Source organism: Hyaena hyaena, unplaced genomic scaffold, assembly GCF_003009895.1.
Source record: "Hyaena hyaena isolate Hyena2069 unplaced genomic scaffold, ASM300989v1 scaffold_390, whole genome shotgun sequence".
NCBI classification, from domain to species: domain Eukaryota; kingdom Metazoa; phylum Chordata; class Mammalia; order Carnivora; family Hyaenidae; genus Hyaena; species Hyaena hyaena.
Genome location: NW_024081018.1, coordinates 1,520,814 through 1,535,590, shown reverse-complemented (window position 1 = coordinate 1,535,590; position 14,777 = coordinate 1,520,814). Strand labels below are relative to the sequence as shown.

Below are 14,777 nucleotides of genomic sequence, written 5' to 3'. Positions count from 1 at the left end.
GATTTTCTCTATTAGGTAGAAAAGGTGGTAGGGTAAACAAGGGACAGAACATGGGAAGATATTCATATGATTCAAATATTTAACAACATCAAATTAAGCTAATCTCCTATGTCAAGCTAATTTCCTACATCCATCACCACAATAAGCACATGCGTGCCTCAAGAAACAAAACAAATCACCAACTCTCTCTGAAAAGAGCAGCTGCCCAGTTCTGCATGCTTTGGGTTTCTCTTTGCTCTCTTCTGAGCTGACCATCCTCCTGTTCACAGACTTTGTCCAAAAAAGGATATAGTAAAATTAATGTTATTTCCGCTCACTAAATTTTAATTACATTTCAGAGGTGCCTGAGATTACTCCTAGAGCACAAGGATTAGTGGTTTTAGCATTCCCCAAATCTTCATATGATTTTCACTAGCAAAAGAATGGCTTTTACTAGGGGCGCCTGAGTGGCTCAGTCGGTTAAGCAACTGACCTCAGCTCAGATCATGATCTCACAGTTCGTGGGTTCAAGCCCCATGTCGGGCTCTGTGCTGACAGCCAGCTCAGAGCCTGGAGCCTGTTTCAGATTCTGTGTTTCCCTCTCTCTCTGACCCTCCCCTACTCACACTGTCTCTCCTTCTCTCTCTCTCTCAGAAATAAACCACTTATATCACTACGTACCAACCATACAACTTAGTGCAGAACTGAGATGCAATTTTCTAACGTTGTCCAATATACCCAATGATACTGAACATTTTATAGGCCTCTATTTTACCTTCAGTCTAAATATGGAAGAACTCTGGAATTATTATGAATTTCACATTATGGGGTACCTAGGTGGCTCAGTCAGTTAAGCATCTGACTCCTGATTTAGGCTCGGGTCATGATCTCTCAGTTTGTGAGATTGAGCCCACACTGGGCTCTGCACTGGCATTGTATAACCTGCTTGGGATGCTCTCTCTCCCTCTCTCTCTGCCCCTCCCCAATTTGCAGGCAGTGCATGCACATGCTCTTGAAATAAATAAATAAATAAACATTAAAGAAATAAAATAAATCATAACTACATGTTCAATGCTACCATCATTTCTGATTAATAAAGCCTAAGAAAAGAAATATATTCTTACAAATACATACTTTTTACACTGACTTTACATTTAAATTTTGAATAGATATAAAAAATGTATCCTAATTAACCTAGAAATTGTTCAGGATTTTTAAAAAGACAAGCTTTAAATCTATACTGTGAAATTCCTAGTATAGAACTATAGTATTTTAACCAGTCAATCCAGAATTTTAATTCTTATAAGATTCACTGCTGCTGAATAGCATATAAAACATAGGCATACGCTTGATGATTATATCTTATTCTTTCCTAACTACTCTGTGTTACTGGAACATTTGTAGAGGCTCCCCAAATCCCAGCTATATAATTTAGAAATTAAATATATTATTATAAATATAACTTTTAAAGATAACACATAAAAACATAATTCATAAACATTCTTAATCTCCTTAAGCTATTTATCACTACCAAGCAGAATTTTTCTCTAATTCAGAAGAGTAGAATTCAATAATAAATGCTTCATGCCCCCTTCACAGGGAGGATATAAAACAGAGTTAGCTAGTTTAGAAATAACTAAAATCATCTTTAAATGAGATGTACAGTACATAAGAGCTCAATAAAGTTTACTTGAATTAACTTAAGGTGCAAAAATCAATGAAGAAATGCTTTTTAAAAGGTACAGAGTAGATTATTTTGTTTGCAACCATTCTAAAAGCCATTCAAAAAGACAGAACTCTGGCCCTTTAATCTATTTATGCCAAAGTCAGGTCTGACAACACTGTAGATTAGACATGCCAGCACATGGTGCATGTGAATAATTACTCACCAGGCAGAATTTATGTAGAGCCAACAATAAAGTGTATTCCACTGAAAACAGAAAACAAAATGAAAAAAAATCAGAATATTTTTGTATTTCTGTAAGAAATGACACATTTACCTATTTTAAAAAATCACAAAAACATCTCTATGGATTTTCTTTTAAAAAATAAGTTTTGGGGCTCCTGGGTGGGTCAGTTGGTTAAGCATCTGACTTCGGCTCAGGTCATGATCTCACAGTTCGTGGGTTCGAGCCCCGCATTGGGCTCTGTGCTGACAGCTAGCTCAGAGCCTGTAGCCTGCTTCAGATTCTGTATCTCCCTCTCTCTCTGACCCTCCCCTGCTCACACTGTCTCTCTCTTTCTCTCAGAATTAAAAAAGAAAAAAATTACAAAAAAAAGTTTTTACTTAGGGAGTCTAGGTGGCTCAGTCAGTTAAGTGTCCAACTCTTGGTTTTGGCTCAGGTCATGATCTCACGGTCTGTGAGTTTGAGCCCCCACATCTGGCTCCATGCTACTTGTACAGAGCCTGCTTTGGATTCTCTCTTCCTCTCCCTCCCTCACATGTTCTCTCTCAAATAAATAAGCTTAAAAAAAAAAAGAACTTTTTACTTATACCCAATCCTGGACTAGGTGAGATAAAGAAATGTTTTCTTTAATAATAAGTATATCTGCACACAGGAGGAAGGTTGTTAGTAGTTTAGTACTTAGATACAATTAGTAGCTACAGAAACTAAATTCCAGATGCAGCCTCTATACTCATACTGATTCCTATCTTAGTCAAACAAGATTAGAATAATATATTAAGGGGCAAGAAATAAAATGATTTTTAGAAATCTAATATTAAAGATAAAATGTTAAGGAAAAAAAGAATGTCAACAGAAATATATTGACCTCTGTATATTTCTATATATGGATATGGAAAAAGTTTTATGAAAAAAATATCAGTAGCTTTCTAATCAAATATAAATAGATAGGATTTAAATGTTCCTTTGCAATGTGGAACATTTGAAACATTCCTTTACTCACTTATAATACAGATTAGGAAGGAAGAACAATGCACAAAGCTAAGAATGATTCACAAGTACAAGATGAAGGAAATCAAGGTACAGCCATTACAGATTTTATAGTCAAGAAAAAAATGCTTAAGAAAAGTTCCATTAATCTCTAACTCCATCCCACACAATAAAAACCACCCTCTTTAATCTTCCAAGTATTACAGAGTGCCTAACAATGAATTACAGTGCCTTAAGATTCCGGTTTACAGGCAAAAATGCAGGTAAGGAAATGAAGTACCATGAACCCTTTTTTTAAATTTTTTTTAACATTTTATTTTTTGAAAGATGAAGACAGAGCACCAGTGGGAGAGAGGCAGAGAGACAGAGACACAGAATCTGAAGCAGGCTCCAGGCTCTGAACTGTCAGCACAGAGCCTTATGCGGGGCCTGAACCCATGAACTGTGAGACCGTGACCTGAGTCCAAGCTGGACGCTAACGCGACAGAGCCACCCAAGTGTCCCACCATGAACCCTTTTAATACGAAACTGTAACATAAAACTACTGCACTTTTTCCTTTAAAAAATGGAAGAATAAATTTACTAGCTACCTTGTTAAAAAAAAATAGCATTCTAAAAATTTTTGTTGCTATCAGATCAGTTAACTGTAAACTTCTGGTCCTTCAGAATTATAAATGTGATGTTGCAAGTCACTTAATCTCTATGGGCCTCAATCTTCATACATAGAATAAGAGGGTTAGGGGCACCTGGGTGGCTCAGTTAGTTAAGCTTCCAATTTCAGCTCAGGTCATGAGCTGCTCCTCTGACTCCACACTAACAGTGCAGAGCCTGCTTGGGATTCTCTCTTTCCCTCTCTCTCAAAATAAGTAAACTTCAAAAACAGGGGCACCTGGATGGCTCTGTCGGTTGAGTGTCCAACTTTGGCTCAGCTCATGATCTCGTGGTTCAGGAGTTTGAGCCCGGCATTGGGCTTGTTGCTTTCAGCACAGAGTCTACTTTGGATCTTCTGTCCCCACCTCCCTTAAAAATAAAACACTAAAAAACGTTTTAAAAATATAAAAAACTATTAAAAATAGAATAAGAGGGTTAATTTGGGCAATTTCTATGATTTCAAGTTTTATAATATGTTTTAAGTCACATTTCAATATACTTGTTATTGATATATATATTCTTAGGGGGAAATACAATGTCTGGGATAATTAGAAGTCTGTATAAGGTCAGTTTAATAAGAAGAAAGAAAATAGATTTGTTTTAAATCATATAAGCAAGTAAACAAAAGCCCTTCTAACTGCAAAGCTCTGTCATGTCTGCTAATCAGCTAACGTTTATAACATGGATATAGCATGGGTCCCTTCTTATTGTTGACAGCTGTTCTTCTATTCATCAATTATGCTAATTTACCTTCTGGAACTGTGAATAATTTTGGCTTAAAGACCAAATTATCTTTAAGCAGGTGCTGCTTAATACAGCTATAAAAAGATGAGAATTCAATTAACAAAAACTGTATATTGTGTATATGCATAAAATATCTTTGGGAGAAAAAGTGACAAAAAATGGATAAAAATGGTAGTCTTAAAGGAAAACTGGATAGTTAAAGAATAGGAATGGGAAGAAGACTTTCCACTACATAATCTTTTATACCTTTTGAATTTTGTAATATGTACAAATATTACTTTTAAAAAATTCAAATAATAATATGAAATATAAGTAATGATTTCTAATTGCAAATTACTTGAAAATTCTAATTACAACTAAATGGAAGAAATTAGTAATATAAAGAATATAATGTTATTCATTATGTATCTGGAGAAGTAATATTTCAGAGTAATTTGTCATTTTTTATAACATAAGACCTTTTCTCAGATCTGATTCAAATATTATTTCAATCTTTATGAGATTAAATTATTTGTGTTCTTTTCATATTGAAACTCACAAAAATTTAAAAAAGATTTAATTGCTAAGAACTAAAAATTTACAAGATAAGCAAAACTAGTTTTGACTCAGACTATGTAATTAAGTCCCATAACCCAGAGAATGTAAAGGAAAAAATGGTCAAATCGGGTTCTGTGCTGGCAGCTCAGAGCCTGGAGCCTGCTTCGGATTCTGTGTCTCCCTCTCTCTCTGCCCCGCCCCCCCCCACTCATGTTCTGTCTCTGTCTCAAAAATAAATAAGCTATAAAAAAAAGTAAAAATAAATAAATAATTAATTTTTTAAAAAAAAGTACCAGAAGGAACATAGCAACCGACTGAGCTGCCCAGGCACCCCTATTTATATAAAAAAATTTTTAATGTTTATTTATCGGAGACAGGGAGCACTCGAGCAAGCAAAAGAGAGGGGAAGGAGAGGGGCAGAAAGAGGAGAGAATCCCAAGCAGCCTGTCAGCATAGAGCCCAATACAGGGTTCTCCAACTGAGATCAGATCTTGACCTGAGCTGAAATCAAAGAGTTGTATGCTTAACCAACTGAGCCACCCAGGTGTCCCTACTGCATAAGAATTTTAGATCGAACAACAAAACGTGTAGAGAATTTTCTTTTTATTCTTAAATAATATACTTTTAATTCACTTGCTTAGAACATGGTTCAGCAGATCTCTTTAAAACCTAGCAGACCTTTCAAGCACTGGGTGGCTTAGTTGGTTAAGTGTCTGACTCTTGGTTTTGGCTCAGGTCATGACCTCCTAGTTTCATGATTTCAAGCCCTGTGTTGGGCTCTGTGCTGGCAGCATGAAGCCTGCTTGGGATTCTCTCTCCCCCTTCCTCTCTGCCCACCCCACCCTCTGCACTGTCTCTGTCTCTCCCAAAATAAATAAAAACCAACCTATCAGACCTTTGCTGTGTTCTCTGGTCTCAGACTGAACAGCTTCTAGTCAGAAAACTCACAGATGGTATCACTGATCTCAAGAGAAACCTAGCAGGTTAAGTATGGGCAGACCAAAGCAAGTCTATTCTTTTAAACAATTTAAAATGAGAATCCCACTCACTAGTGAGCAACAGCACCACCGCTTGATTACACAATTATTAGACATTAGACAGAGCTAAGAATTACAGGTCTCCTTACTCCCAGCCAAAAGCTTTAGGTGCCACAAAGAATTACAAGATTTTTTAAACCATTTATTCCTTAAATCATCACAGCAGCTCACGGTGAACATTCAAATGTTTATTAAGCAGAGTTTCAACCTATAAAGAATGTAATGTAGGAAGTATATACTCTTTTTTTTCTTAAAGTAGGCTCCACACCCAACATGGGACTTGAATTCGCAACTTTGAGATCAAGAGTCACATGCTCCATCAACTAAGCCACCCAGGCATCCCTAGAAAGTTTATAATCTTAATATTTGTAATAAAAATGAACTCCAATCAGAAATTAGTGCTGTATCAACCAAGATCAAAGTAAACTATTCATATAAATTCATATTATATTCCTTATTTCTGTGTTTTTACCTTGTTTATTTATGGTAAAAATGATGTTTTCTCTAAGAACACAATTTCACCTTTTATTATATAATGAGACCCTCAGCATAGTTTTCTATCACACCTAAAGTCAAGGTACTGAAGTGTGCTTTGTGAAACAGATGAAAAATATCCTTCATGGGGCGCCTGGGTGGCTCAGTCGGTTAAGCATCCAACTCTTTTTTTTTTTTTAATTTTTTTTAATGTTTTATTTATTTCTAGGAGAGAGAGAGAGACAGCGTGAGCAGGGGAGGGTCAGAGAGAGAGGGAGTCACAGACTCTGAAACAGGCTCCAGGCTCTGAGCTGGCAGTCGGCACAGAGCCGGACACGGGGCTCGAACCCACGAACCGGGAGATCATGACCTAAGCAAAAGTCGGACGCTTAACCGACTAAGCCACCCAGGCGCCCCAAGCATCCAACTCTTGATGAAAGCACAGGTCGTGATGGTGGGGTCATGGGATCCAGCCCCTCACTGGGCTCACACTGAGCATGGACCCTGCTTGACATTCTCTCCCTCTCCTTCTGCCCCTTTCCCCAACTCGAGCTCTCTCTCTAAAAAAGAGAAAAGCCCTTCATGTTGTTTTATTCCCACACATACTTTTATTCTCTTTTTCAAAGGGAAAAACAGAACTTAGGTATTTGTGTATACTTCAAAAATTGAACTACATTTTAAAAAATGGCTTTTTTTTTAGTCAGTAGGTCAACATACAGAAACATATAAGGAAATGTACTGAACCAAGAGTCACAAAAACTTGAAAATGTACTGAAAAAGCCAAAATTATACAATCATTAGCTACTGAATTAAGTACATCAGAATATATACTACATAATTGCCTATTAAAGTTTTCCATCCTCAGCTTTTCTACTTCCTTAGCTTTTATACATTCATCACAGAATTGAGTTGGAAGGTACATGAGTCCACTCTCCTATAGGGCAGAATATCCAAAACTTATCTCTAACACATGGTCTGCCAACCTCTACATAGATGCCTCCAATGACAGAAAATTTTTATACCCTCTTACAAGGCACTTGTGGAAGGCAGTCTCTAAGACGGTCAACCAAAGAGCCTACTAGTGTTTACAACCTTTTGTAGTCACTGGCTCTTGAATGTGGGCTGGATTTAGCGACTCACTTCTACCCAAGAACATAGCAAAAGCATTGGGATGTCACTTCCAAGATTTGTAAAGAGATGCTAGTGCGAGTCCTGAGTGCAGGCATATGCACCCTCTCTGACACGGCTCACTCTGGGGGAAGCCAGCTGCCATGTGTTGAGACAACCTTGTGGAAAGATCCAAGTGGCAAAGAACTGGGGGAAACCTCCACTCAACAGCCAGCAAGGAATGGAAGCCTTTAGTCCAACAGCCCACAGGAACAGAGACCGAAGTCACTGAGCTTGGAAGGAGAACATCCCTGATTTCTGTCTACAGATGACACCAAAGCCTCTGTGGCAGCTTGACTGAACCTCAAGAGAGATCTTAAATCAGAGGCACTCAGCAGGTCTGTGCTCAGATGCCTGACCCTCACACAGTGAGATAAATATTTGTTGTTTTAAGCCACTATGTTTTGGAAAAGGTAATCTGTTACACAACTATAAATAACACTCCTTTAATTTTTTCACAAGTATAAAAATGTTGCTTTTCTTGGGGCGCCTGGGTGTGGCTCAGTTGGTTAAGTAGCCGACTTCACTCGGGTGATGACCTAGTAGTTCGTGGGTTCCAGCCCCACATCGGGCTCTGTGCTAACAGCTCTGCTGACAGCTCTGAGCCTGCTTCGGATTCTATGTGTCTCTCACTGCCCTTCTCCGATTCATACTCTGTCTCTCAAAAGTAAAATAAAACATTAAAAAAATTTTTTTTATTTTTTTTGCTTTTCTAATACTGAAATGAAAACTACTTTCTTGTGACTTTCATCTAGTTTTTCACATCTTCAGGGTCAGCATGATACAAGTTTATTATGTCTAAAACTTTCACACATGTGAATCTGACCAATAATCATGTCTATTTTCCTATATGCTTTAACCACTCTTCACATAGCTTACAGATCCCCTACCATTCTAATCATTCTCCTCCAAAAAATGTGTTAATCACCCTCTTAAAACATCCAAAATAAAATACTCCAGGCATGGCATTTTGATGTATACACTGAAATGAACACTTCCCATGACGTGCCCTCTATGTAATAAACACACCCAAACATCTAAAGTTGCTTTACATCATCATCTATTCATCAGATACTGTTTTTAGACTTCCCAGAATTTAATTTCTAAAGCTTCTCTTGAAGTTGGAAAGAAAACCAATCCAATTCAATTTCCAGGCTTTCAAAATAACATTAAAAAAAAAAAAAAGGGTTAAACCAAAAGTGGACATGAAGGCTCTAATTTTAGTTTAGTTCTATAAAGTTTTCTCAAAAATTTTATTACAAGATTCTATTTTCTTTTCCAGTACATCAACAAAAGTCACACAACATGAAACTTAGCCATAAAAATCTGTTCATTTTATAGAATTCATTATTTATTTATTTATTTATTTTTTATTTATTTCTAGCAGAGAGAGAGACAGCGTGAGCAGGGGAGGGTCAGAGAGAGAGGGAGTCACAGACTGAAACAGGCTCCAGGCTCTGAGCTGGCAGTCAGCACAGAGTCCGACTCGGGGCTCGAACCCACTAACCGCGAGATCATGACCTAAGCGAAAGTCGGACGCTTAACCGACTAAGCCACCCAGGCGCCCCTAGAATTCATTATTTAAATCAATGTATCAAACAGTATAAAATGTTTATGTCCTTTTTCATGTAGTACTGTTTCTCTATAAAATAGGGTGTTGACTTGTAAAACAAGATAAAGGTCTAGTCATAGTGGCAAGCATGAGAATTGCACTTAAAAAATATGTTTCTCCCTTTCAGAGTTCATATCCATGGTAAAACCAGTATGACAAAAGGGTTGCTAAAAACATGCTATGGGAGGGTTACTGCACTGTGGATAAAGTATACAAATTTACTTTAGAAAAAGTTAACCCTAGTTTTAAATATATTTTAGGTGTAATTTTTTTTTTAATGTTTTATTTATTTCTAGGAGAGAGAGAGACAGCGTGAGCAGGGGAGGGTCAGAGAGAGAGGGAGTCACAGACTGAAATAGGCTCCAGGCTCTGAGCTGGCAGTCAGCACAGAGCCCGACGCGGGGCTCGAACCCACAGATCATGACCTAAGTGAAAGTCGGACGCTTAACCGTCTAAGCCACCCAGGCACCCCATTTTAGGTGTAATTTTAAAATATTGGGAAGCTTGGGCCACCTGGGTGGCTAAGTCCATTAAGTGCCACACTCTTGATTCGGCTCAGGTCATTGATCTTGTGATTCTTGAGATGGAGCCCACATCAGGCTCTGCACTGACAGCATGGAGCCCCTGCTTGGGATTCTTTCCCTCTCTCTCTCTGTCTCCCTCCCCTGCTTACACATGCAGATACTCTTGTACCCTCTCTTTCAAAATAAACAAACATTTAAAAAAAAAAAAAAAAAAAGGATTCTCTTTCTCTCCCCTTTTACGCCTCTCCCCCACTCAAATGCTCTCTTTTCACTCTCTAAAAAACAAAAAGTTAAATAAAATAAAATATTGGGACGTTTGATCAGATCAATTATGTTAAAGATGCCACATGAAGAGACTCTTACTTATGATAATCCTTGTTCGAGATCAGTATTTGTTTAAAAATATTTGAGTATCGGGGTACCTGGGTGGCTCAGTAGGTTGTATTCGACTTTGGCTCAGTTCATGATCTAGAGCCTGCTTCGGATCTTCTGTCCCCACCCCCCACCCCTCCCCCACTCATTTTCTCCCACTTTCTCTCAAAAATAAACATTAAAATAATAATTTTAAAAACTCTGAGTACTTGTGCTAGTACCATGTTGCATCCCAGGAATACAATGACTGACTTACTACAGTGAAAAAGATAAAACACAAAAGTAAAGTTTATAAGGGAGTGTGTGGTATTTGGTAAGCATAGCTTTTCACCCAACAGAAACAAATTAAAAACAAGAAAAATCGGTTGAAATATATAGACTTTTGCTATTCAATGTAATGGTCTCAAAATTACACAGAATAAAAAAATAGCCTTAGGCATGGGCCAGTGTTGGATTTGGAGTTTGAAGACCTGGATTCAAGTCTTCTATATAAAAGTAATATGCATAAAATATAAAAAGCACATAAAATAATTACAAATAAAATGCCACGGAAGTCCAGAGGAGTAATGGGGCTTCCTGCTAAGAATGGGTTTGAAGGACTGTTAATATCCTAATATGCAGAGACAGGAAAGGAAAAGGTACTAACATTTATTGTGCATTTACTATGTCAGGCCCTTAACACTCATATACAGTATTTATGAATGGGACAAGAGGGTCTATATGACTAAAATCCTTTGACCTTTCCACTACAACATTCTGACATTTACAGGGGGGAAAAACACAAGGGGATAATCAAAATAATGAGCCTAATGTCAAAGTTTTAGAAATTGAAATTCAACTTATTTCCTGTGCTAAGTAGTGATTCATTAGCTGAGTGAGTCTAAGGCAATACTTTTTAAATTTTTTTCTGTAAGGGCAGAAAAAAACTGAACACATCCCCCAGGGCCCTTAAACATGAAATTTCTTTAAAGTCTCTGGATTCTACCTTAGAAATTAGTGTGATTATATTCTCTATATTATCATTTTGTATCTTAATATAAAAACAATATTTTTTTCCCAAGTTTTCAAGTGAAACTGATAACCACTCCTTAAGTGAGTGCCATATTATGTGACCACATATTTATCTCTTGGTACATCTCTTGCAGCTTATCTCTAACAGTACAATACTCCTATCTGAAAAGCATAGATAAGGGGCGCCAGGGTGGCTCAATCGATTGGGCGTCCGACTTCAGCTCAAGTCATGATCTCACGGTTCGTGGGTTTGAGCCCTGTGTCGAGCTCTGTGCTGACAGCTAGCTCAGAACCTGGAGCTTGCTTCAGATTCTGTGTCTCCCTCTCTCTCTCTGACCCTCCCCTGTTCATGCTGTCTCTTTCCCTCTCAGAAATCAGTAAAACATTTAAAAAAAAAAAAAAAGGCAGAGATAAAAGGGGACAAACTACTTCTTGATTATTCAAGAACCAATGAACCACACTGAAGATTACTTAATACCAAATGATACTCAAAGTCAGGTTCCCAAGGCCTTATTTTCTTTCTTTTTTTTTTTTTTTTTTTACCTTTTACAAATAGTTTATTGTCAAATTAGTTTCTACATAACACTTAGTGCTCATCCCCAAAGTGCCCTCCTCCTTGCCCATCCCCCCTCCCCCCCACATCCGTCAGTCCTCAGTTTTTGTCAGCATTCAAGAGTCTCTCATGGTTTGCCTCTCTCCCTTTCCCCCACCATTTCCGCCCTTCTTCTCCCCCTTGTTCCTCCGTCAAGTTCCTCCTAATCCTCCTATACGTGCAAACATATGGTATTTGTCCTTCTCTGCCTGACTTATTTCGCTCAGCATAACACCCTCAAGGTCCATCCATGTTGCTACACATGGCCAGATTTCATTCTTTCTCATTGCCATGTAGTATTCCATGGTATAGATAAACCACATCTTCTTGATCCATTCATCTGTTGATGGACACCCAAGGCCTTATTTTCTAAATATGAGAAAATCTTACTGAAAGCAGGGAAGCAATCCTTGCACACATATAGGAAAGAAACATCCTTTTCCCAGGTCACCAAGGTAATAAAGAACCTCCATCAAAGAGTAAGGATGCACTTTAATGGTTCCTGTGAGCCCCGTAAGGCCATCATAAGAAATAAGGTCCTGAGGAGCGCCTGGATGGCTCAGTCGGTTAAGCATCCAACTTTGGCTCAGGTTTTGGGTTCAAGACCCGCATTGGGCTCTATGCTGACAGCTAGCTCAGAGCCTGGAGCTTATTTCAGATTCTATGTCTCCCTCTCTCTCTCTCTGACCCTCCCTTACTCATGTGATCTCTCCTTCTCTCTCAGAAATAAATGAAAGAAAGAAAAGAAAGAAAGAAAGAAAGGTAGGTCGGTCCTGAGCCTCAAAATACTAAATATCATGCAAAGTGTTTTAATGATCCTTGCCAATGCTCCACTCTATTAAGAGGTAATCAACAGATGCCTTAATTTTTTTCCAAAGTGCTTTCAAATAGATTATTTTGTTCAACTTAAGAGCCCATTCCAGACTGAAACAACAGTAGGTATGATCCCCATTTTACAGATCTAGATATTAGACTCAATAGTAGGTTAAGTAGCTCTCCCAAGATTGTAATCAATAGCAAAATGAAACTTAAATCCAGGCAATCTGATTTCCACCTTACTGATTTGCTAAGGAAAACTGCACCTTTTCATACTTATTTTGATGTGTTTCTCAAACGACAGTATATATCAACCATATCCCATGCTGTCTATTCAGTAACTGATAAACTCAATTTCACAAACAGAGGATGAACATAATTATGTAACTAGGAACTTAGAATACTCCTGTTCTCTTATGATATATTCCTAATACTGGCTTTAAAAAAAGGGGAGGAGAGAAAGAAAAGAATTAGGAAGTAGGAAGGAGAGATAAACATGATGAAATCCCTTCACAAAAAATTACATATTTATAATGGCATATAAGTTCCAGTGTTTTCTGGTGGTTTTTCTTTTTCTTTTAACCTGACTATATACTGCTAATGGTCTAATTGCTTGTCTTTTCCCTCACTGTATAATAATTTTTCTTTTCTGTGTGGAAGTAATCTACCCCCTAAAACCTAAGGTAATTGTTCATTACATCTTCCTAAATGAGACCCCTAGAACAATGTCATATAAAGGAAAATGGGCTCTTAAGCGTTTCTCCTCTCTAGTAAAATTTCAATGCAACTCATGCCAACACTGGAGACAAAAAAAAATTCTACTTAGATTTACTGTGAAAAGAAAAAGATTTGTAGCATATTTAAAGCCTACATGTTAATTTCTGTGCCATTAACTTCTTGAAGCATTCTATGAAATCTACAACAAAGGGAGGCAAATAATGTTAGATCATAACCTATGAATCTGGGTGGAACAAAGACTTCTCCTTTCATTATGCAGAGAACCAAGTTGCCAAAAACGCTCCGCTCAGATGCCGTGCGTGGCTACTGACTGCACGTCTGGGTACACAGAAGGAAAAAACCAAATGCTGTTCAAATGCCGCCCCAGCCCACCCTGCCCCTCTTGCCCGAGGCCTCGCCCCAGAGCTGGAGCCCCGATCTTTCTCTCCAATACAAGGAACTGGCTGAACCCTAGAGTTCTACAGCCTCCCGCCTCTTCCACGCCGGCGCTCCTCAGCCCCAGCAAAGCCGGGTTCCAAACCCAGCCGAAAGCCCTCTCCCCGCCCCCCGCCCAGACCCCCAAAGGCTGCTCCCACGGAACCACTGACGTAAGAAAGGCCAAAGCCAGCCCCGCGGAGCTGCCCCACGCCGCCGCTCGGCTCGCAGCCCCGCAGCTTCCTCCCCTCCTCCCGGCCAAGGCGTGCCCAGCCAGGGACGCGCGCGCGCCCCTCCGTTCTCGCCAGGGCTCCGCCGCCGGGCGAGGAAGGAAGAATCGGCGCCGCCAGCTCCCCTCCCGCGTCTCGGCAGCGGCGAGGTGGGCACCGATCCTGCGCTCGCTCCTCGCTCCGAGGCCCGTGGTACCAGGGCGAGGGCGGCGCTCTAACCCAGAGCCCGACTGGCGGAGAGGGGAAGGTGTGGTCCAGGAGAGGCGGCCTCGAAACAGGGGCCAGCAGTCGCCAGGTTCTCATCCGGCGGCGCCGGGGCCTCACCCACGACACCAGTCCCTACCCAGGAGGCACCGAAGCCTACCCGAGACCCTTCTCCCGGGCCGCAAACGCCGCCCTTTGGGCCGAGGGCCGCCTGGGTCCGAGCCCTGTCAGGTGGTGACAGGTGGCGACCGGTGACCATGGCAACCCGAGGTGCGAAGCGGCCGACCCCGCCTCCGCCTCCCGGAGTCACTCACCTAAGGGTTCCACTCACCTAAGGGTTCCGGGACGAGTCCAGAGAAGCGGCTGAGGAGAAAGCGGCTGGGAGGCCGGCGAACGGGGCCCCGACGCAGCCAGCTCCGGGCTGGGGCTGCAGCGCGAGGGCGGAGGTCTATGTCTGGGTTTGGCGTCGGTCCTCGCTCCTGCCGCCCGCGCGTCAATCCATCAGATCGTCAGTCCGTCCTTCCTCGCGTCTGCCCCTCCCGGAGGACCGCTCGGCTCAGCCTCTTGCAGACTGCGGTTGTCAAGCGGCGCTGGAGCGGAGCTCCAGCCCCGAGCGGCAGCCAATCACCGCGCTTCTCCGAGGCGCCTCAGGACCCCGCCGAGGGGCGGCCAGGCAGGTGCCTGAGCCAAAGGGAGAGGCGGCTGGGCGGGTCCAAGCCTGGAGAGGTGGGGACCCGCCTAGATGGACGGGCTCCGGCCTGCCCTCCGAGGACCTGCTGGA

The 14,777-nt window shown here is 40.6% G+C and overlaps 1 protein-coding gene across 3 annotated transcripts in view; it reads right to left on the bottom strand.

The window, feature by feature from the left end:
* Window positions 1-14,777, bottom strand: part of WDR47 (WD repeat domain 47) — a 65,263-nt gene extending 50,486 nt beyond the window's left edge. For 2 of the 3 annotated variants that reach the window (XM_039251089.1, XM_039251091.1), the window contains exons 1-2: window positions 14,328-14,777; window positions 1,869-1,909 (exon numbers count right to left, since the gene is read on the bottom strand). The gene's annotated coding sequence lies outside the window, so the exon portion shown is untranslated. The remainder of the gene's footprint in view (window positions 1-1,868; window positions 1,910-14,327) is intronic. The other variant, XM_039251090.1, reaches the window with a different exon arrangement.